Raw genomic sequence first — 25509 nt, 5'->3', positions numbered from 1 at the left:
AGGTGAGAAATCATTAGGGATAAAACTAGTTCTTGTTGCCAAGCCATGCAGGAGATTAAGAAAGAAAGGAGATCGATGGAAGTAAGATTACTATGAGCGACAAGTAAAAGTTACGACTTATATAAAGGAAGGAGCTAGCGTATCTTAGAAGCCAACGGTAACTTGCCACTGAAGTTTTACCGTCTTTCCATGATTTGGATTTGACACATTTTTCTATAGAAGGCATTAAGAATTTTGAGATGAAGAGATAAAAGAAGCTTGTAGGCTAAGTCACCTACTTTCATTGAATTCAGATATAAGGCTCACAATATCTGGGGGATAACTTCATATACTCCCCAAGAGATAAAGAACTTCTTTTGGGCCGTACTCGAATGAAGACCAAATCCTTGATATCCAAAACATCGATTCTCACTTCTGAACTCATTGTTCTGAATCCTTAAAACAGGTGGGACTCTTGAGAAGTATTCTAGAAAAAGGGTCTTCCTTTGTTAAACAGAACTTTCTTTTATTTTAGAGAGGGAATAATTATAAGATCAGAAAGGGAGATTCTTACTCCTGTATACCTCGAAGGCTGGGGAGGAATCTTACATTCTACCCCACTTAAAAAGTGCGAGATGTCCTCATCTCGCAAGGTAGAGGACAACTCTTTTTCTTAACATCCAATTTTATTTTGGGGTTCCTTATATTCTGGTCAACCCAGCAAAACACTGGGATAAATATCCCTTATATAGAACTCATCATTAATATTCAGATCATATCATTCATATCTTTAACATGATAATGGTCCATTAGACCGAAAAATTTCCTTCTGAACATTCCTCCACGGGAATTTCAGTCAAGCAAGTTCTCAATTTGTCATCCCTTAACTTGATCTACTGATCAAGTGTTAACAGTAACAATTTGACAGCATAACCCACTAATCTCATAGTGATTTGCTGAATTCATTATCATCATTCCAGTTATGAATATCATCACTGGGACTCGTCCCATTCATCCTCATTGTGGTTTTGTTCAGATTTTTATATTTCAACTAATTTCAGAAATCATCATTTTTCAATCAGAATTTTCAATCAGAATCCAATTCAATTCATCAATTCTCAAACAGAATTAAAAATCATATCAACCACATTCGAATTCATCATCTGGATAGCATTAACGCTTATAATTTCAAGTCTTAGATTTACTCGTATATACTGTCAGTAAAGAGCTGCAGTATACTCTCGGTATATACGGGTAGTCGTGGCTCTTGGAATTATAAGGTAAATACCATCATGTCTAGGCCTCAAGCAAGTCAGGGATTCTATATAATTGCGGTACTTCCATCTGAAGACCCAATTACCAAATTACGAATTTCAATTTGAATATCAAATTGTATGAATTATATCACACAATTACAACCTTTTTGTGTTTCTTGATAAATTTCTGACCTATTTGTCTTCTCAATTGATCTTTATTAACCAAATGCTCTGATACCAACTGTAAGATCCCTGTTCCCACCGCGCAACGGATTCGGGGTACTAGCAGCGGAAGTAGCACTTCTTGCGCGAGGCAGGGTCCCACACTCGGGGCCTCGTCCACGGATATCCGGACAAAAGACTAATCCGTCGGTTTTTCCAAAACCAGACCCGGAAAAACTTCCCTTATCCGGAAAGCACGGGCGATTCCACCAGGATAATTTTTACTCTAACGTAGTCAAAACTCTTACTGATCAAACAGATCCGACTGCATCTATAAAGATACTTGGTCAGATCAAGGAAGAAACTTGCACTTGGATCATTGGGATCAACGCTTTTTTCCCCACCAAGGAGGCACAGCCGTTGATTCCTATCCATAGAACAATTACTATCCGGGATTTACTTTATCTATCGTATTAACAGAAATTGAGTCTCGATTTACGGATCCATCAGTCCAGCCTAACCCCATCCGATCCCATGGGTTAGCCAACCGCCCAACCACTGTAGTGATGGGATCCAATTTGGAATTTGGTTAGGTTTTGTCCCGGGTACCAAGGAAAAGAGTTCCAAGGCCCCCTAGCCGGAATTTCACACAAACATAAAACTAGCCACACCACTTACACACCCAATATGAAAATTGCCTTTTTCTTAGCATCAGCTAACTTTAAAACAATCCTTTAATGAAACCATAGTACCACTGATCACAATCTCCCAAATTATCCAGTTGATTCATAATTTTCCATCATTCCTTCATCAGAGTATCTATGGCATCATTGGCAACTAGAACGCTCACCACCTGTCCACACAGAGGCCGTTTCCATAGTTCCTAGCCCATAATACTCGGCAATATAATCACTTATCAAGATGGACTCTCGTTGAAGATCAGCAAGATCAACCAACAGATCCATATAAAAGAGCCATGGACTCATCCGTTGAGGACCAGCAAGGTCAGTCAACCAGATCCATGCCCGGTTCCAGAAAACAACTCTTACTCCTTGTTCCAATATCTTCCTCGACGCACGCGTGGGTATCCTAGGCGACCCAGAGCCCGAGCACCGTATGGTCAGCACCCTCTAGGATCCTTCGCAGGTGACCTAGCGCTTCACTCATAGGCCGCTTCCTTGGTCCCTCATCCACCGTACCGGAAGCTCACCATTTTAATCGAACCGAGGCTGGTCAAGACCTCGGTCGACCTTGCTACGCGAGACGTCCTCCATTGACTCTCCGTCAGCAGTTGCAACTTTATCAGTTAGGTCTCCACGACCTTAATCACAAGACGGTCAAAATGCTTCCCCAGCATTCTTGACATAAAACAGCCATTTACAAACAGCATTTACAAACAGTTTACAAATACAGTTTCTATATTAACTCTCATTTTTCCACATTATCCCTCATTAATCCACATTACTTATTCCACATTCCATGTATATGTGTACTCATCCAATCACCTCCTTTTCCATCTCTTCACTTCAGATTCCTTCACATCACATATCATATATTCACATCCATATCCACATCCATACATCCACATCCACATCCACATTCACATCCATACATCCACATCTACATGCTTATCTCCATTTTCACATCCTCATTTATACATCCACATCCCATATCCACATTCATACATACACATCCATATATCCACATCTACATCCACATACATACATACATCCACATCCACATTCCACATTCACATCTATACATCCACATCTACATTCACATTCACATACATCCACATCCACATTCCCATACATCCACATCTATACATCCACATTCCACATTCACATCTACATTCACATTCACATACATGCATCCACATCTACATGCTTACCTCCATTTTCACATCCTCATTTATACATCCACATCCCATATCCACATTCATACATACACATCCATACATCCACATCTACATCCACATACATACATACATCCACATCCACATTCCACATTCACATCTATACATCCACATCTACATTCACATTCACATACATCCACATCCACATTCCCATACATCCACATCTATACATCCACATTCCACATTCACATCTACGTCCACATCTACATCCACATTTACATCTATGCATATACATCTTCATGCATATATCCATTTTCATGTTCATACATCCACACTCCCATCTCCATATCCACACATCCACATACATACATCCATTTTCACATTCCCATTTATATAACCCCATATACTTTCACATCTAATCTTTTACATCACATCCATTCTCGCCCTATCACAACCCATATATATCTTATCCTATCACATACACTTCTTACCTCATCCCCCCATACACATCTTAATTCATCTTATCACATCCTAACTTATTTCATAAGCATCTTATCACCTCTTATCACACCTCTTATCACATCCTATCACTTTCCATACGCATCTTATCAATTCTTATCACATCTCATACACCTCTTATCACATCTTATCACATTTCATATCTTAAAAAAAAAAAAAAGAGAATTCTTTTATTTGATATAAGATTTCTCTACACATTTATTTATACATAAATTCCATTTAAGGAGACTAACACTTTCGAAATTAAAATCAATCTTTTATGCATCTTCTTATGCATGATTTCAATTTGGTAGGGAATTATACTTTTAGAATAAAAGAATTTCTCTTATGCATCTAAGTTAAGCATAAAATCCATTTATGAGGAAAATCATACTTTTAGTATAAAAAGAATATCTTTTATGCATACCTATATGCATGAAATCCAATATGATAAAAGTAACACTTTTGATATAAAAATTTTTCCTTTATGCATACTTCTATGCATGAAAATTAAAAATGATAAAAGTAACACTTTTGATATAAAAATTTTCCTTTATGCATACTTCTATGCATGAAAATTAAAAATGATAAAAGTAACACTTGATATAAAAATTTTCTTTTATGCATACTTTTATGTATGAAATAAAAATGATAAAAGTAACACTTTTGATATAAAAATTTATCCATTATGCATACTTCTATGCATGAAAATAAAAATGGTAAAAATAACACTTTTGATATAAAAATTTATCCTTTATGCATAATATTAAAATTCAATTTCTCCATGATTATAATGAAATTCTTTCAATTAATCTAGGATGATGATTCCTAGAATATGGTAGGAAGTCCTCTTTTTATGCTTTGAATGAAAATTTTTTATGCATAATTTTTATAAAAATTTTGCCATAGCTCCGCTGCTATGACTGATAAATCTCAAATTTTCTAAGGGATAAAGCTTATCATTAAGGAAATAATTAAAATGATTCTCTAATTGGATCCTTAATCCATAATGGATTGAATCATCAATATACATAAACTAAAAGCATAGAAAAAAAACCATTAATTTGGCCTCAAGCATAGCTTAATCTTGGATTAAGGAAAAGCTTTATGAAAAGCTTCTTTTGGATTGAGAATGGGTCATGAGTATGACCATTTCTTGAGTGAGAGAGAGAAATTACATAAAAACCATTAGAATTTAAACATAAATGGGAATTAACTTCAATAGCATTTATTAAATTATGTAACTCTTCACTACTATTCACCAATTAACTTCAATAGCATTTAAAAAACCATACCAATTAAGCTTCTCAAGCTTGAGAGGGGTTGAGAAGAGAGAAACATTGAGAAATTATAGAAAAGAGCAATATTCACTAATTACCTTACAAATTGCTTGATTCTTTGTTCACGGTAGAGGCCCCCAACCAATCAATTGGTTAAGTATGTTGATGGAGCCACTAATGGGGATTGAAGAAAGAGGGAAGCTCCAAAAACTAGTGAATTATTAAATGAATTCACAGTTCTTGGCTTAGGTGGAGTAGAGTAACGATGCATAAACACTATCTATTTTTCAACAAGGGTGAGGCTTCTATTTATAGGAAAAATTGAGCTCCTAACCAAACAAACTGATTCTAGAATTTTCTAAATCAGTTTGGTCAATATTTGACCATTTTTAGGTCAGTTAAGCTAACTTTTTGGAACTAGACTTGAATGAGGAGAGAGGAGAGATGAAATATCTCAATTTTTATGAGTTTAAAACTCATTCAAGCATGTGAAATATGCACCTCCTTTAAAGAACTCCCTTTCCTTACATATGTCATATTTTTAATATTGCTCATAGTTTTTTACTAATAAACCTTGTGCATTTTCAACTCTTCATCTTATGTGAATTATGCACCTCCTTTAAAGAACTCCCCTTCCTTACATATGTCATACTTTTAATATTGCTCATAATTTTTTTACTAATAAACCTTGTACATTTTCAACTCTTCATCTTATGTGAAATATGCACCTCCTTTAAAGAACTCCCCTTCCTTACATATGTCATACTTTTAATATTGCTCATAATTTTTTTACTAATAAACCTTGTACATTTTCAACTCTTCACCTTATGTGAGCATTTACTCATTTTTGGGTATCTTCTTTTTTTTACAAATTTGGATTTATCTCTTCCCTACACATGGATTGATGCTATTGGCCCATAGGAACCTTAATTGGACCATAGTCTAAAGATTTCTGAAAATCTAGACCCTTAGACTAAGGTTTTTTATACCTATTTCCAATTAATTCCAATTGCACATTGGAAAATTCTTTTTGAATTTCTATTTCAGGGGTACTCATCTGAATTATAAGAGATATTTTTCTATCCAAAAATGTTCAAAATCTGAATATTCTCTCTCTAGAATATTTTTCTCTCTCTAGGCTAAAAGAGATAGAAACAAGGTCTTTATATTTCTGAAGAGGGTTGATTACAGGGGAAGATACTAGACATCAAAAAGGGGGTGGGGGAGGAATCTTACATTCTACCCCACTTAAAAAACGCGAGATGTCCTCATCTCGCAACTTGTGATAATTTCGCAAGATTCACGAATATGAGACTTAGAGAAAAATTTTAATCAAGATTAACCACCAAGAAACGTCTTAAAGAGAGCAAGATTCAAGATAAGAACAAGATTTAAACTTTATTCATTCTCGGAACTTATACAGTAAAGATAGAAGAACTCTTTACACTTCCATAAGCCCGTCCATCATATGATCACAAAAGCAGTCCTCACAAGCTGCACAAGTATAAGGTAACTCATCTATGGGAATGATTCTGTGGGTTATTGCTGCGCCTATCTCAGTGGTATGAGGTGTTCTAACAAAAGGACCTCTGAGAGGCAAGCCAAAAATGGGGTAAAGGCATATCTTCTCATGAGGAAGAAAACACGCCAGTAAGAAGACCCGCTCAGAAAACCCAGGATGCCTTGATCTCATGACGCAGTAGTATCGGGGACCCAAACCCAAAGCTTCAATAACCATGGCCAAGCGGACATTGTTACGAAAGTGCTGCTGACCCCAGGGTGTTACCCTAGTTATGTCTTGATAGGTCCGCCATTTTGTCTGCGCTACAGAAGTTCCCAAGTGAGGGAAAAGTGAGCGCTCATACTGCTCTATAAAATCTTTCTTCACAGACTCCCTTGTGTCTTGAAGGTGAGAAATCATTAGGGATAAAACTAGTTCTTGTTGCCAAGCCATGCAGGAGATTAAGAAAGAAAGGAGATCGATGGAAGTAAGATTACTATGAGCGACAAGTAAAAGTTACGACTTATATAAAGGAAGGAGCTAGCGTATCTTAGAAGCCAACGGTAACTTGCCACTGAAGTTTTACCGTCTTTCCATGATTTGGATTTGACACATTTTTCTATAGAAGGCATTAAGAATTTTGAGATGAAGAGATAAAAGAAGCTTGTAGGCTAAGTCACCTACTTTCATTGAATTCAGATATAAGGCTCACAATATCTGGGGGATAACTTCATATACTCCCCAAGAGATAAAGAACTTCTTTTGGGCCGTACTCGAATGAAGACCAAATCCTTGATATCCAAAACATCGATTCTCACTTCTGAACTCATTGTTCTGAATCCTTAAAACAGGTGGGACTCTTGAGAAGTATTCTAGAAAAAGGGTCTTCCTTTGTTAAACAGAACTTTCTTTTATTTTAGAGAGGGAATAATTATAAGATCAGAAAGGGAGATTCTTACTCCTGTATACCTCGAAGGCTGGGGAGGAATCTTACATTCTACCCCACTTAAAAAGTGCGAGATGTCCTCATCTCGCAAGGTAGAGGACAACTCTTTTTCTTAACATCCAATTTTATTTTGGGGTTCCTTATATTCTGGTCAACCCAGCAAAACACTGGGATAAATATCCCTTATATAGAACTCATCATTAATATTCAGATCATATCATTCATATCTTTAACATGATAATGGTCCATTAGACCGAAAAATTTCCTTCTGAACATTCCTCCACGGGAATTTCAGTCAAGCAAGTTCTCAATTTGTCATCCCTTAACTTGATCTACTGATCAAGTGTTAACAGTAACAATTTGACAGCATAACCCACTAATCTCATAGTGATTTGCTGAATTCATTATCATCATTCCAGTTATGAATATCATCACTGGGACTCGTCCCATTCATCCTCATTGTGGTTTTGTTCAGATTTTTATATTTCAACTAATTTCAGAAATCATCATTTTTCAATCAGAATTTTCAATCAGAATCCAATTCAATTCATCAATTCTCAAACAGAATTAAAAATCATATCAACCACATTCGAATTCATCATCTGGATAGCATTAACGCTTATAATTTCAAGTCTTAGATTTACTCGTATATACTGTCAGTAAAGAGCTGCAGTATACTCTCGGTATATACGGGTAGTCGTGGCTCTTGGAATTATAAGGTAAATACCATCATGTCTAGGCCTCAAGCAAGTCAGGGATTCTATATAATTGCGGTACTTCCATCTGAAGACCCAATTACCAAATTACGAATTTCAATTTGAATATCAAATTGTATGAATTATATCACACAATTACAACCTTTTTGTGTTTCTTGATAAATTTCTGACCTATTTGTCTTCTCAATTGATCTTTATTAACCAAATGCTCTGATACCAACTGTAAGATCCCTGTTCCCACCGCGCAACGGATTCGGGGTACTAGCAGCGGAAGTAGCACTTCTTGCGCGAGGCAGGGTCCCACACTCGGGGCCTCGTCCACGGATATCCGGACAAAAGACTAATCCGTCGGTTTTTCCAAAACCAGACCCGGAAAAACTTCCCTTATCCGGAAAGCACGGGCGATTCCACCAGGATAATTTTTACTCTAACGTAGTCAAAACTCTTACTGATCAAACAGATCCGACTGCATCTATAAAGATACTTGGTCAGATCAAGGAAGAAACTTGCACTTGGATCATTGGGATCAACGCTTTTTTCCCCACCAAGGAGGCACAGCCGTTGATTCCTATCCATAGAACAATTACTATCCGGGATTTACTTTATCTATCGTATTAACAGAAATTGAGTCTCGATTTACGGATCCATCAGTCCAGCCTAACCCCATCCGATCCCATGGGTTAGCCAACCGCCCAACCACTGTAGTGATGGGATCCAATTTGGAATTTGGTTAGGTTTTGTCCCGGGTACCAAGGAAAAGAGTTCCAAGGCCCCCTAGCCGGAATTTCACACAAACATAAAACTAGCCACACCACTTACACACCCAATATGAAAATTGCCTTTTTCTTAGCATCAGCTAACTTTAAAACAATCCTTTAATGAAACCATAGTACCACTGATCACAATCTCCCAAATTATCCAGTTGATTCATAATTTCCCATCATTCCTTCATCAGAGTATCTATGGCATCATTGGCAACTAGAACGCTCACCACCTGTCCACACAGAGGCCGTTTCCATAGTTCCTAGCCCATAATACTCGGCAATATAATCACTTATCAAGATGGACTCTCGTTGAAGATCAGCAAGATCAACCAACAGATCCATATAAAAGAGCCATGGACTCATCCGTTGAGGACCAGCAAGGTCAGTCAACCAGATCCATGCCCGGTTCCAGAAAACAACTCTTACTCCTTGTTCCAATATCTTCCTCGACGCACGCGTGGGTATCCTAGGCGACCCAGAGCCCGAGCACCGTATGGTCAGCACCCTCTAGGATCCTTCGCAGGTGACCTAGCGCTTCACTCATAGGCCGCTTCCTTGGTCCCTCATCCACCGTACCGGAAGCTCACCATTTTAATCGAACCGAGGCTGGTCAAGACCTCGGTCGACCTTGCTACGCGAGACGTCCTCCATTGACTCTCCGTCAGCAGTTGCAACTTTATCAGTTAGGTCTCCACGACCTTAATCACAAGACGGTCAAAATGCTTCCCCAGCATTCTTGACATAAAACAGCCATTTACAAACAGCATTTACAAACAGTTTACAAATACAGTTTCTATATTAACTCTCATTTTTCCACATTATCCCTCATTAATCCACATTACTTATTCCACATTCCATGTATATGTGTACTCATCCAATCACCTCCTTTTCCATCTCTTCACTTCAGATTCCTTCACATCACATATCATATATTCACATCCATATCCACATCCATACATCCACATCCACATCCACATTCACATCCATACATCCACATCTACATGCTTATCTCCATTTTCACATCCTCATTTATACATCCACATCCCATATCCACATTCATACATACACATCCATATATCCACATCTACATCCACATACATACATACATCCACATCCACATTCCACATTCACATCTATACATCCACATCTACATTCACATTCACATACATCCACATCCACATTCCCATACATCCACATCTATACATCCACATTCCACATTCACATCTACATTCACATTCACATACATGCATCCACATCTACATGCTTACCTCCATTTTCACATCCTCATTTATACATCCACATCCCATATCCACATTCATACATACACATCCATACATCCACATCTACATCCACATACATACATACATCCACATCCACATTCCACATTCACATCTATACATCCACATCTACATTCACATTCACATACATCCACATCCACATTCCCATACATCCACATCTATACATCCACATTCCACATTCACATCTACGTCCACATCTACATCCACATTTACATCTATGCATATACATCTTCATGCATATATCCATTTTCATGTTCATACATCCACACTCCCATCTCCATATCCACACATCCACATACATACATCCATTTTCACATTCCCATTTATATAACCCCATATACTTTCACATCTAATCTTTTACATCACATCCATTCTCGCCCTATCACAACCCATATATATCTTATCCTATCACATACACTTCTTACCTCATCCCCCCATACACATCTTAATTCATCTTATCACATCCTAACTTATTTCATAAGCATCTTATCACCTCTTATCACACCTCTTATCACATCCTATCACTTTCCATACGCATCTTATCAATTCTTATCACATCTCATACACCTCTTATCACATCTTATCACATTTCATATCTTAAAAAAAAAAAAAGAGAATTCTTTTATTTGATATAAGATTTCTCTACACATTTATTTATACATAAATTCCATTTAAGGAGACTAACACTTTCGAAATTAAAATCAATCTTTTATGCATCTTCTTATGCATGATTTCAATTTGGTAGGGAATTATACTTTTAGAATAAAAGAATTTCTCTTATGCATCTAAGTTAAGCATAAAATCCATTTATGAGGAAAATCATACTTTTAGTATAAAAAGAATATCTTTTATGCATACCTATATGCATGAAATCCAATATGATAAAAGTAACACTTTTGATATAAAAATTTTTCCTTTATGCATACTTCTATGCATGAAAATTAAAAATGATAAAAGTAACACTTTTGATATAAAAATTTTCCTTTATGCATACTTCTATGCATGAAAATTAAAAATGATAAAAGTAACACTTGATATAAAAATTTTCTTTTATGCATACTTTTATGTATGAAATAAAAATGATAAAAGTAACACTTTTGATATAAAAATTTATCCATTATGCATACTTCTATGCATGAAAATAAAAATGGTAAAAATAACACTTTTGATATAAAAATTTATCCTTTATGCATAATATTAAAATTCAATTTCTCCATGATTATAATGAAATTCTTTCAATTAATCTAGGATGATGATTCCTAGAATATGGTAGGAAGTCCTCTTTTTATGCTTTGAATGAAAATTTTTTATGCATAATTTTTATAAAAATTTTGCCATAGCTCCGCTGCTATGACTGATAAATCTCAAATTTTCTAAGGGATAAAGCTTATCATTAAGGAAATAATTAAAATGATTCTCTAATTGGATCCTTAATCCATAATGGATTGAATCATCAATATACATAAACTAAAAGCATAGAAAAAAAAACCATTAATTTGGCCTCAAGCATAGCTTAATCTTGGATTAAGGAAAAGCTTTATGAAAAGCTTCTTTTGGATTGAGAATGGGTCATGAGTATGACCATTTCTTGAGTGAGAGAGAGAAATTACATAAAAACCATTAGAATTTAAACATAAATGGGAATTAACTTCAATAGCATTTATTAAATTATGTAACTCTTCACTACTATTCACCAATTAACTTCAATAGCATTTAAAAAACCATACCAATTAAGCTTCTCAAGCTTGAGAGGGGTTGAGAAGAGAGAAACATTGAGAAATTATAGAAAAGAGCAATATTCACTAATTACCTTACAAATTGCTTGATTCTTTGTTCACGGTAGAGGCCCCCAACCAATCAATTGGTTAAGTATGTTGATGGAGCCACTAATGGGGATTGAAGAAAGAGGGAAGCTCCAAAAACTAGTGAATTATTAAATGAATTCACAGTTCTTGGCTTAGGTGGAGTAGAGTAACGATGCATAAACACTATCTATTTTTCAACAAGGGTGAGGCTTCTATTTATAGGAAAAATTGAGCTCCTAACCAAACAAACTGATTCTAGAATTTTCTAAATCAGTTTGGTCAATATTTGACCATTTTTAGGTCAGTTAAGCTAACTTTTTGGAACTAGACTTGAATGAGGAGAGAGGAGAGATGAAATATCTCAATTTTTATGAGTTTAAAACTCATTCAAGCATGTGAAATATGCACCTCCTTTAAAGAACTCCCTTTCCTTACATATGTCATATTTTTAATATTGCTCATAGTTTTTTACTAATAAACCTTGTGCATTTTCAACTCTTCATCTTATGTGAATTATGCACCTCCTTTAAAGAACTCCCCTTCCTTACATATGTCATACTTTTAATATTGCTCATAATTTTTTTACTAATAAACCTTGTACATTTTCAACTCTTCATCTTATGTGAAATATGCACCTCCTTTAAAGAACTCCCCTTCCTTACATATGTCATACTTTTAATATTGCTCATAATTTTTTTACTAATAAACCTTGTACATTTTCAACTCTTCACCTTATGTGAGCATTTACTCATTTTTGGGTATCTTCTTTTTTTTACAAATTTGGATTTATCTCTTCCCTACACATGGATTGATGCTATTGGCCCATAGGAACCTTAATTGGACCATAGTCTAAAGATTTCTGAAAATCTAGACCCTTAGACTAAGGTTTTTTATACCTATTTCCAATTAATTCCAATTGCACATTGGAAAATTCTTTTTGAATTTCTATTTCAGGGGTACTCATATGAATTATAAGAGATATTTTTCTATCCAAAAATGTTCAAAATCTGAATATTCTCTCTCTAGAATATTTTTCTCTCTCTAGGCTAAAAGAGATAGAAACAAGGTCTTTATATTTCTGAAGAGGGTTGATTACAGGGGAAGATACTAGACATCAAAAAGGGGGTGGGGGAGGAATCTTACATTCACATTGCTGGATTCTAAATCAAATTGTATATGTTTATTCTAAACAAGCCTTGGAGAAGGTGTACAAGGAGCATAATGCAAGCTTGATTACATGCTTAGGTTGTAATAATGTGAGTATATGCTTTGAATTGTAAAAAATCAAACACTCTACTCTCTTCACATTGCAAGATTCTAAATCAAATTGTATATGTTTATTCTAAACAAGCACTAGAATCTAGCATGTTGAGAGGGAGTTCTATTGTCCTCTGAGCGAGTTCCTTTGAGCAAAGAAAAAAATCTAGCAAGCGTGGCAAAGGAGACCCCAAAAAGAAGGGGGAGTTTTGAAATGGTGCCTCATTCTTCCGTTGAATTTCAGTTTTAATTTATGACATCAAAAATTAATTCCAATGTAACCACCTATTGCTCTGTATGTTCCATCTCAGACCTTGGGTCTCCAACCATTCTCCTTGCCATCGCCTCTATATATTGGGGAAGTTTCCTTCAAAATTAGGACTTATTGTGGGATTTCTTGACTTTTCAATTCGTAATCCCTCTTCCCTTGATCTCCTCTACACAATTATGCATTTATTGATCAATTTGGCCGAGTGCATAAGAGGTTTTCAGAGAAGACCAGGTTTAGGGTAAAACTCTTGTGCATATGATGGGATTATCATCATTCCCTTGCATATTGGTTGCATTGCCTCGAGCCTCTCCTTTCTCTTTATCATTCCCACACATTCTCCTATTCAGTTTTACTCTATACATGCAAACAGTCCAGCAATTAATCACAAACGCTAGTTATTAAATTCACCAGGTTGGATTGGACGTTAACCAGTGGAGGGAATCTTACTATCCGGGGACAGATCTCTCTCGAGAATGCAAGTTTGATTACATGCTAAAGTTGTAATGTGAGTACATGCTTTGAAATGTAAGAAATCAAACACTCTACTCTCTTCACATTGCTGGATTCTCAATCAAATTGTATAAGTCTATTCTAAACAAGCACTAGAATCTAGCATGTTGAGAGGGAGTTCTATTGTCCTCTGAGCGAGTTCCTTTGAGCAAAAAAAAAAACTCGCAGGGCATGGCAGAGGAGACCCCAAAAAGAAGGGGGAGTTTAGAAATGGTGCCTCATTTTTGTGTTGAATTTCAATTTTAATTTATGACATCCAAAGTCAATTCCAATGTAACCACCTGTTGCTCCTTACATTATGTGTCAGACCTTGGGTCTCCAACCATTCTCCTGCCATCACCTCTGTATATCGGGGAAATTACCTTCAAAACTAGGAATTATTGCTGAACTTCTTGACTTTTCAATCCATAATCCTTCTTCCCTTGATCTCCTCTACACAATTGTGCATTTCTTGACCTATTTGGCTAAGTGCATTAGGGTTATGGGGTTTAGGGTAAAGTTCTTGTGCATATGATTGGATTCTCATCATTCCCTTGCATATTGGTTGCATTGCCTCGAGCCTCTACTTTCTCTTTATCATTCCCACACATTTTCCTAATCAATTTTGCTCTATACATGCAAAAAATCTAACAATTAATCACTAATGCTTCTTGCATTGGTTATGCCGCCTTGGTGAGGGCATTGTTCATTTCTCTTTGGTTGGATGACTATTGTAAGCCTTGGAGAAGGTGTACAAGGAGCATAATGCAAGCTTGATTACATGCTAAAGTTGTAATAATGTGAGTACATGCTTTGAATTGTAAAAAATCAAACACTCTACTCTCTTCACATTGCTGGATTCTAAATCAAATTGTATATGTTTATTCTAAACAAGCACTAGAATCTAGCATGTTGAGAGGGAGTTCTATTGTCCTCTGAGCGAGTTCCTTTGATGAAAGAAAAAAAATCTAGCAAGCGTGGCAAAGGAGACCCCAAAAAGAAGGGGGAGTTTAGAAGTGGTGCCTCATTATTCTGTTGAATTTCAATTTTATTTTATGACATCAAAAATTAATTCCAATGTAACCACCTGTTGCTCTGTATGTTCCATCTCAGACCTTGGGTCTCCAACCATTCTCCTTGCCATCGCCTCTATATATCGGGGAAGTTACCTTCAAAATTAGGACTTATTGTGGGATTTCTTGACTTTTCAATTCATAATCCCTCTTCCCTTGATCTCCTCTACACAATTGTGCATTTATTGATCAATTTGGCCGAGTGTATAAGAGGTTTTCAGAGAAGACCGGGTTTAGGGTAAAATTCATGTGCATATGATGGGATTATAATCATTCCCTTGCATATTGGTTGCATTTCCTCGAGCCTCTCCTTTCTCTTTATCATTCCCACACATTCTCCTATTCACTTTTACTCTATACATGCAAACAGTCCAGCAATTAATCACAAACGCTAGTTATTAAATTCACCAGGTTGGATTGGACGTTAACCAGTGGAGGGAATCTTACTATCCGGGGACAGATCTCTCTCGAGAATGCAAGTTTGATTACATGCTAAAGTTGTAATGTGAGTACATGCTTTGAATTGTAAGAAATCAAACACTCTACTCTCTTCACATTGCTGGATTCTCAATCAAATTGTATAAGTCTATTCTAAACAAGCACTAGAATCTAGCATGTTGAGAGGGAGTTCTATTGTCCTCTGAGCGAGTTCCTTTGAGCAAAAAAAAAAACTAGCAGGGCATGGCAAAGGAGACCCCAAAAAGAAGGGGGAGTTTAGAAATGGTGCCTCATTTTTGTGTTGAATTTCAATTTCAATTTATGACATCCAAAGTCAATTCCAATGTAACCACCTGTTGCTCCTTACATTATGTGTCAGACCTTGGGTCTCCAACCATTCTCCTGCCATCACCTCTGTATATCGGGGAAGTTACCTTCAAAATTAGGAATTATTGTTGGATTTCTTGACTTTTCAATCCATAATCCTTCTTCCCTTGATCTCCTCTACATAATTGTGCATTTCTTGATCTATTTGGCCAAGTACATTAGGGTTATGGGGTTTAGGGTAAAGTTCTTGTGCATATGATTGTATTCTTATCATTCCCTTGCATATTGGTTGCATTGCCTCGAGCCTCTACTTTCTCTTTATCATTCCCACACATTTTCCTAATCAATTTTGCTCTATACATGCAAAAAATCTAACAATTAACCACTAGTGCTTCTTGCATTGGTTATGCCACCTTGGTGAGGGCATTGTTCGTTTCTCTTTGGTTGGATGACTATTGTAAGCCTTGGAGAAGGTGTACAAGGAGCATAATGCAAGCTTGATTACATGCTAAAGTTGTAATAATGTGAGTATATGCTTTGAATTGTAAAAAATCAAACACTCTACTCTCTTCACATTGCTGGATTCTAAATCAAATTGTATATGTTTATTCTAAACAAGCACTAGAATCTAGCATGTTGAGAGGGAGTTCTATTGTCCTCTGAGCATAATGCAAGCTTGATTACATGCTAAAGTTGTAATAATGTGAGTATATGCTTTGAATTGTAAAAAATCAAACACTCTACTCTCTTCACATTGCTCGATTCTAAAGCAAATTGTATATGTTTATTCTAAACAAGCCTTGGAGAAGGTGTACAAGGAGCATAATGCAAGCTTGATTACATGCTTAGGTTGTAATAATGTGAGTATATGCTTTGAATTGTAAAAAATCAAACACTCTACTCTCTTCACATTGCTAGATTCTAAATCAAATTGTATATGTTTATTCTAAACAAGCACTAGAATCTAGCATGTTGAGAGGGAGTTCTATTGTCCTCTGAGCGAGTTCCTTTGAGCAAAGAAAAAAATCTAGCAAGCGTGGCAAAGGAGACTCCAGAAAGAAGGGGGAGTTTTGAAATGGTGCCTCATTCTTCCGTTGAATTTCAGTTTTAATTTATGACATCAAAAATTAATTCCAATGTAACCACCTGTTGCTCTGTATGTTCCATCTGAGACCTTGGGTCTCCAACCATTCTCCTTGCCATCGCCTCTATATATTGGGGAAGTTTCCTTCAAAATTAGGACTTATTGTGGGATTTCTTGACTCTTCAATTCGTAATCCCTCTTCCCTTGATCTCCTCTACACAATTGTGCATTTATTGATCAATTTGGCCGAGTGCATAAGAGGTTTTCAGAGAAGACCAGGTTTAGGGTAAAACTCTTGTGCATATGATGGGATTATCATCATTCCCTTGCATATTGGTTGCATTGCCTCGAGCCTCTACTTTCTGTTTATCATTCCCACACATTCTCCTATTCAGTTTTACTCTATACATGCAAACAGTCCAACAATTAATCACAAACGCTAGTTTTCAAATTCACCAGGCTGGATTGGATGTTAACCAGTGGAGGAAATCTTACTATCCGGGGACAGATCTCTCTCGAGAATGCAAGTTTGATTACATGCTAAAGTTGTAATGTGAGTACATGCTTTGAAATGTAAGAAATCAAACACTCTACTCTCTTCACATTGCTGGATTCTCAATCAAATTGTATAAGTCTATTCTAAACAAGCACTAGAATCTAGCATGTTGAGAGGGACTTCTATTGTCCTCTGAGCGAGTTCCTTTGAGCAAAAAAAAAAACTCGCAGGGCATGGCAAAGGAGACCCCAAAAAGAAGGGGGAGTTTAGAAATGGTGCCTCATTTTTGTGTTGAATTTCAATTTTAATTTATGACATCGAAAGTCAATTCCAATGTAACCACCTGTTGCTCCTTACATTATGTGTCAGACCTTGGGTCTCCAACCATTCTCCTGCCATCACCTCTGTATATCGGGAAAGTTACCTTCAAAACTAGGAATTATTGCTGAATTTCTTGACTTTTCAATCCATAATCCTTCTTCCCTTGATCTCCTCTACACAATTCTGCATTTCTTGATCTATTTGACCAAGTTTAGGGTAAAATTCTTGTGCATATGATGGGATTATCATCATTCCCTTGCATATTGGTTGCATTGCCTCGAGCCTCTACTTTCTCTTTATCATTCCCACACATTCTCCTATTCAGTTTTACTCTATACATGCAAACAGTCCAACAATTAATCACAAACGCTAGTTTTTAAATTCACCAGGCTGGATTGGACGTTAACCAGTGGAGGGAATCTTACTATCCGGGGACATATCTCTCTCGAGAATGCAAGTTTGATTACATGCTAAAGTTGTAATGTGAGTACATGCTTTGAAATGTAAGAAATCAAACACTCTACTCTCTTCACATTGCTGGATTCTCAATCAAATTGTATAAGTCTATTCTAAACAAGCACTAGAATCTAGCATGTTGAGAGGGAGTTCTATTGTCCTCTGAGCGAGTTCCTTTGAGCAAAAAAAAAAAACTCGCAGGGCATGGCAAAGGAGACCCCAAAAAGAAGGGGGAGTTTAGAAATGGTGCCTCATTTTTGTGTTGAATTTTAATTTTAATTTATGACATCCAAAGTCAATTCCAATGTAACCACCTGTTGCTCCTTACATTATGCGTCAGACCTTGGGTCTCCAACCATTCTCCTGCCATCACCTCTGTATATCGGGGAAGTTACCTTCAAAATTAGGAATTATTGTTGGATTTCTTGACTTTTCAATCCATAATCCTTCTTCCCTTGATCTCCTCTACACAATTGTGCATTTCTTGATCTATTTGGCCAAGTGCAATAGGGTAATGGGGTTTAGGGTAAAGTTCTTGTGCATATGATTGGATTCTCATCATTCCCTTGCATATTGGTTGCATTGCCTCGAGCCTCTACTTTCTCTTTATCATTTCCACACATTTTCCTAATCAATTTTGCTCTATACATGCAAAAAATCTAACAATTAATCACTAATGCTTCTTGCATTGGTTATGCCGCCTTGGTGAGGGCATTGTTCGTTTCTCTTTGGTTGGATGACTATTGTAAGCATTGGAGAAGGTGTACAAGGAGCATAATGCAAGCTTGATTACATGCTAAAGTTGTAATAATGTGAGTACATGCTTTGAATTGTAAACAATCAAACACTCTACTCTCTTCACATTGCTGGATTCTAAATCAAATTGTATATGTTTATTCTAAACAAGCACTAGAATCTAGCATGTTGAGAGGGAGTTCTATTGTCCTCTGAGCGAGTTCCTTTGAGCAAAGAAAAAAATCTAGCAAGATTGGCAAAGGAGACCCCAAAAAGAAGGGGGAGTTTAGAAGTGGTGCCTCATTCTTCTGTTGAATTTCAATTTTAATTTATGACATCAAAAATTAATTCCAATGTAACCACCTGTTGCTCTGTATGTTCCATCTCAGACCTTGGGTCTCCAACCATTCTCCTTGCCATCGCCTCTATATATCGGGGAAGTTACCTTCAAAATTAGGACTTATTGTGGGATTTCTTGACTTTTCAATTCATAATCCCTCTTCCCTTGATCTCCTCTACACAATTGTGCATTTATTGATCAATTTGGCCGAGTGCATAAGAGGTTTTCAGAGAAGACCGGGTTTAGGGTAAAATTCTTGTGCATATGATGGGATTATCATCATTCCCTTGCATATTGGTTGCATTGCCTCGATCCTCTCCTTTCTCTTAATCATTCCCACACATTCTCCTATTCAGTTTTACTCTATACATGCAAACAGTCCAGCAATTAATCACAAACGCTAGTTATTAAATTCACCAGGTTGGATTGGACGTTAACCAGTGGAGAGAATCTTACTATCCGAGTACAGATCTCTCTCGAGAATGCAAGTTTGATTACATTCTAAAGTTGTAATGTGAGTACATGCTTTGAATTGTAAGAAATTAAACACTCTACTCTCTTCACATTGCTGGATTCTCAATCAAATTGTATAAGTCAATTCTAAACAAGCACTAGAATCTAGCATGTTGAGAGGGAGTTCTATTGTCCTTTGAGCGAGTTCCTTTGAGCAAAAAAAAAAAACTAGCAGGGCATGGCAAAGGAGACCCCAAAAAGAAGGGGGAGTTTAGAAATGGTGCCTCATTTTTGTGTTGAATTTTAATTTCAATTTATGACATCCAAAGTCAATTCTAATATAACCACCTGTTGCTCCTTACATTATGTGTCAGACCTTGGGTCTCCAACCATTCTCCTACCATCACCTCTGTATATAGGGAAAGTTACCTTCAAAATTAGGAATTATTGTTGGATTTCTTGACTTTTCAATCCATAATCCTTCTTCCCTTGATCTCCTTCACACAATTGTGCATTTCTTGATCTATTTGGCCAAGTGCATTAGGGTTATGGGATTTAGGGTAAAGTTCTTGTGCATATGATTGGATTCTCATCATTCCCTTGCATATTGGTTGCATTGCCTCGAGCCTCTACTTTCTCTTTATCATTCCCACACATTTTCCTAATCAATTTTGCTCTATACATGCAAAAAATCTAACAATTAATCACTAATGCTTCTTGCATTGATTATGCCGCCTTGGTGAGGGCAGTTTCTCTTTGGTTGGATGACTATTGTAAGCCTTGGAGAAGGTGTACAAGGAGCATAATGCAAGCTTGATTACATGTTAAAGTTGTAATAATGTGAGTATATGCTTTGAAATGTAAGAAATCAAACACTCTACTCTCTTCACATTGCTGGATTCTCAATCAAATTGTATAAGTCTATTCTAAACAAGCACTAGAATCTAGCATGTTGAGAGGGAGTTCTATTGTCCTCTGAGCGAGTTCCTTTGAGCAAAAAAAAAAACTCGCAGGGCATGGCAAAGGAGACCCCAAAAAGAAGGGGGAGTTTAGAAATGGTGTCTCATTTTTGTGTTGAATTTTAATTTTAATTTATGACATCCAAAGTCAATTCCAATGTAACCACCTGTTGCTCCTTACATTATGTGTCAGACCTTGGGTCTCCAACCATTCTCCTGCCATCACCTCTGTATATCGGGAAAGTTACCTTCAAAATTAGGAATTATTGCTGGATTTCTTGACTTCTCAATCCATAATCCTTCTTCCCTTGATCTCCTCTACACAATTGTGCATTTCTTAATCTATTTGGCCAAGTGCATTAGGGTTATGGGGTTTAGGGTAAAGTTCTTGTGCATATGATTGGATTCTCATCATTCCCTTGCATATTGGTTGCATTGCCTCGAGCCTCTACTTTCTCTTTATCATTTCCACACATTTTCCTAATCAATTTTGCTCTATACATGCAAAAAATCTAACAATTAACCACTAATGCTTCTTGCATTGGTTATGCCGCCTTGGTGAGGGCAGTTTCTCTTTGGTTGGATGACTATTGTAAGCCTTGGAGAAGGTGTACAAGGAGCATAATGCAAGCTTGATTACATGCTAAAGTTGTAATAATGTGAGTATATGCTTTGAAATGTAAGAAATCAAACACTCTACTCTCTTCACATTGCTGGATTCTCAATCAAATTGTATAAGTCTATTCTAAACAAGCACTAGAATCTAGCATGTTGAGAGGGAGTTCTATTGTCCTCTGAGCGAGTTCCTTTGAGCAAAAAAAAAAACTCGCAGGGCATGGCAAAGGAGACCCCAAAAAGAAGGGGGAGTTTAGAAATGGTGTCTCATTTTTGTGTTGAATTTTAATTTTAATTTATGACATCCAAAGTCAATTCCAATGTAACCACCTGTTGCTCCTTACATTATGTGTCAGACCTTGGGTCTCCAACCATTCTCCTGCCATCACCTCTGTATATCGGGAAAGTTACCTTCAAAATTAGGAATTATTGCTGGATTTCTTGACTTCTCAATCCATAATCCTTCTTCCCTTGATCTCCTCTACACAATTGTGCATTTCTTAATCTATTTGGCCAAGTGCATTAGGGTTATGGGGTTTAGGGTAAAGTTCTTGTGCATATGATTGGATTCTCATCATTCCCTTGCATATTGGTTGCATTGCCTCGAGCCTCTACTTTCTCTTTATCATTTCCACACATTTTCCTAATCAATTTTGCTCTATACATGCAAAAAATCTAACAATTAATCACTAATGCTTCTTGCATTGGTTATGCCGCCTTGGTGAGGGCATTGTTCGTTTCTCTTTGGTTGGATGACTATTGTAAGCCTTGGAGAAGGTGTACAAGGAGCATAATGCAAGCTTGATTACATGCTAAAGTTGTAATAATGTGAGTATATGCTTTGAATTGTAAACAATCAAACACTCTACTCTCTTCACATTGCTGGATTCTAAATCAAATTGTATATGTTTATTCTAAACAAGCACTAGAATCTAGCATGTTGAGAGGGAGTTCTATTGTCCTCTGAGCATAATGCAAGCTTGATTACATGCTAAAGTTGTAATAATGTGAGTATATGCTTTGAATTGTAAAAAATCAAACACTCTACTCTCTTCACATTGCTGGATTCTAAATCAAATTGTATATGTTTATTCTAAACAAGCCTTGGAGAAGGTGTACAAGGAGCATAATGCAAGCTTGATTACATGCTTAGGTTGTAATAATGTGAGTATATGCTTTGAATTGTAAAAAATCAAACACTCTACTCTCTTCACATTGCTAGATTCTAAATCAAATTGTATATGTTTATTCTAAACAAGCACTAGAATCTAGCATGTTGAGAGGGAGTTCTATTGTCCTCTGAGCGAGTTTCTTTGAGCAAAGAAAAAAATCTAGCAAGCGTGGCAAAGGAGACTCCAAAAAGAAGGGAAAGTTTTGAAATGGTGCCTCATTCTTCCGTTGAATTTCAGTTTTAATTTATGACATCAAAAATTAATTCCAATGTAACCACCTGTTGCTTTGTATGTTCCATCTCAGACCTTGGGTCTCCAACCATTCTCCTTGCCATCGCCTCTATATATTGGGGAAGTTACCTTCAAAATTAGGACTTATTGTGGGATTTCTTGACTTTTCAATTCATAATCCCTCTTCCCTTGATCTCCTCTACACAATTGTGCATTTATTGATCAATTTGGCCGAGTGCATAAGAGGTTTTCAGAGAAGACCAAGTTTAGGGTAAAATTCTTGTGCATATGATGGGATTATCATCATTCCCTTGCATATTGGTTGCATTGCCTCGAGCCTCTACTTTCTCTTTATCATTCCCACACATTCTCCTATTCAGTTTTACTCTATACATGCAAACAGTCCAACAATTAATCACAAACGCTAGTTTTTAAATTCACCAGGCTGGATTGGACGTTAACCAGTGGAGGGAATCTTACTATCCGGGGACATATCTCTCTCGAGAATGCAAGTTTGATTACATGCTAAAGTTGTAATGTGAGTACATGCTTTGAAATGTAAGAAATCAAACACTCTACTCTCTTCACATTGCTGGATTCTCAATCAAATTGTATAAGTCTACTCTAAACAAGCACTAGAATCTAGCATGTTGAGAGGGAGTTCTATTGTCCTCTGAGCGAGTTCCTTTCAGCAAAAAAAAAAAACTCGCAGGGCATGGCAAAGGAGACCCCAAAAAGAAGGGGGAGTTTAGAAATGGTGCCTCATTTTTGTGTTGAATTTTAATTTTAACTTATGACATCCAAAGTCAATTCCAATGTAACCACCTGTTGCTCCTTTCATTATGCGTCAGACCTTGGGTCTCCAACCATTCTCCTGCCATCACCTCTGTATATCGGGGAAGTTACCTTCAAAATTAGGAATTATTGCTGGATTTCTTGACTTTTCAATCCATAATCCTTCTTCCCTTGATCTCCTCTACACAATTGTGCATTTCTTGATCTATTTGGCCAAGTGCATTAGGGTAATGGGGTTTAGGGTAAAGTTCTTGTGCATATGATTGGATTCTCATCATTCCCTTGCATATTGGTTGCATTGCCTCGAGCCTCTACTTTCTCTTTATCATTTCCACACATTTTCCTAATCAATTTTGCTCTATACATGCAAAAAATCTAACAATTAATCACTAATGCTTCTTGCATTGGTTATGCCGCCTTGGTGAGGGCATTGTTCGTTTCTCTTTGGTTGGATGACTATTGTAAGCCTTGGAGAAGGTGTACAAGGAGCATAATGCAAGCTTGATTACATGCTAAAGTTGTAATAATGTGAGTACATGCTTTGAATTGTAAAAAATCAAACACTCTACTCTCTTCACATTGCTGGATTCTAAATGAAATTGTATATGATTATTCTAAACAAGCACTAGAATCTAGCATGTCGAGAGGGAGTTCTATTGTCCTCTGAGCGAGTTCCTTTGAGCAAAGAAAAAAATCTAGCAAGCGTGGCAAAGGAGACCCCAAAAAGAAGGGGGAGTTTAGAAGTGGTGCCTCATTCTTCTGTTGAATTTCAATTTTAATTTATGACATCAAAAATTAATTCCAATGTAACCACCTGTTGCTCTGTATGTTCCATCTCAGACCTTGGGTCTCCAACCATTCTCCTTGCATCGCCTCTATATATCGGGGAAGTTACCTTCAAAATTAGGACTTATTGTGGGATTTCTTGACTTTTCAATTCATAATCCCTCTTCCCTTGATCTCCTCTACACAATTGTGCATTTATTGATCAATTTGGCCGAGTGCATAAGAGGTTTTCAGAGAAGACCGGGTTTAGGGTAAAATTCTTGTGCATATGATGGGATTATCATCATTCCCTTGCATATTGGTTGCATTGCCTCGAGCCTCTCCTTTCTCTTTATCATTCCCACACATTCTCCTATTCAGTTTTACTCTATACATGCAAACAGTCCAGCAATTAATAACAAACGCTAGTTATTAAATTCACCAGGTTGGATTGGACGTTAACCAGTGGAGGGAATCTTACTATCCGGGTACAGATCTCTCTCGAGAATGCAAGTTTGATTACATGCTAAAGTTGTAATGTGAGTACATGCTTTGAATTGTAAGAAATCAAACACTCTACTCTCTTCACATTGCTGGATTCTCAATCAAATTGTATAAGTCTATTCTAAACAAGCACTAGAATCTAGCATGTTGAGAGGGAGTTCTATTGTCCTTTGAGCGAGTTCCTTTGAGCAAAAAAAAAAAACTAGCAGGGCATGGCAAAGGAGACCCCAAAAAGAAGGGGGAGTTTAGAAATGGTGCCTCATTTTTGTGTTGAATTTCAATTTCAATTTATGACATCCAAAGTCAACTCTAATGTAACCACCTGTTGCTCCTTACATTATGTGTCAGACCTTGGGTCTCCAACCATTCTCCTGCCATCACCTCTGTATATCGGGGAAGTTACCTTCAAAATTAGGAATTATTGCTGGATTTCTTGACTTTTCAATCCATAATCCTTCTTCCCTTGATCTCCTCTACACAATTGTGCATTTCTTGATCTATTTGGCCAAGTGCATTAGGGTAATGGGGTTTAGGGTAAAGTTCTTGTGCATATGATTGGATTCTCATCATTCCCTTGCATATTGGTTGCATTGCCTCGAGCCTCTACTTTCTCTTTATCATTTCCACACATTTTCCTAATCAATTTTGCTCTATACATGCAAAAAATC

Source organism: Cibotium barometz, chromosome 14 (genome assembly GCF_041138505.1).
Source record: "Cibotium barometz isolate CiBa-2024 chromosome 14, ASM4113850v1, whole genome shotgun sequence".
In the NCBI taxonomy this organism is placed as follows: Eukaryota; Viridiplantae; Streptophyta; class Polypodiopsida; order Cyatheales; family Cibotiaceae; genus Cibotium; species Cibotium barometz.
The sequence above is the reverse complement of the archived record's forward strand: the minus strand, read 5'-3'. Positions refer to the sequence as shown.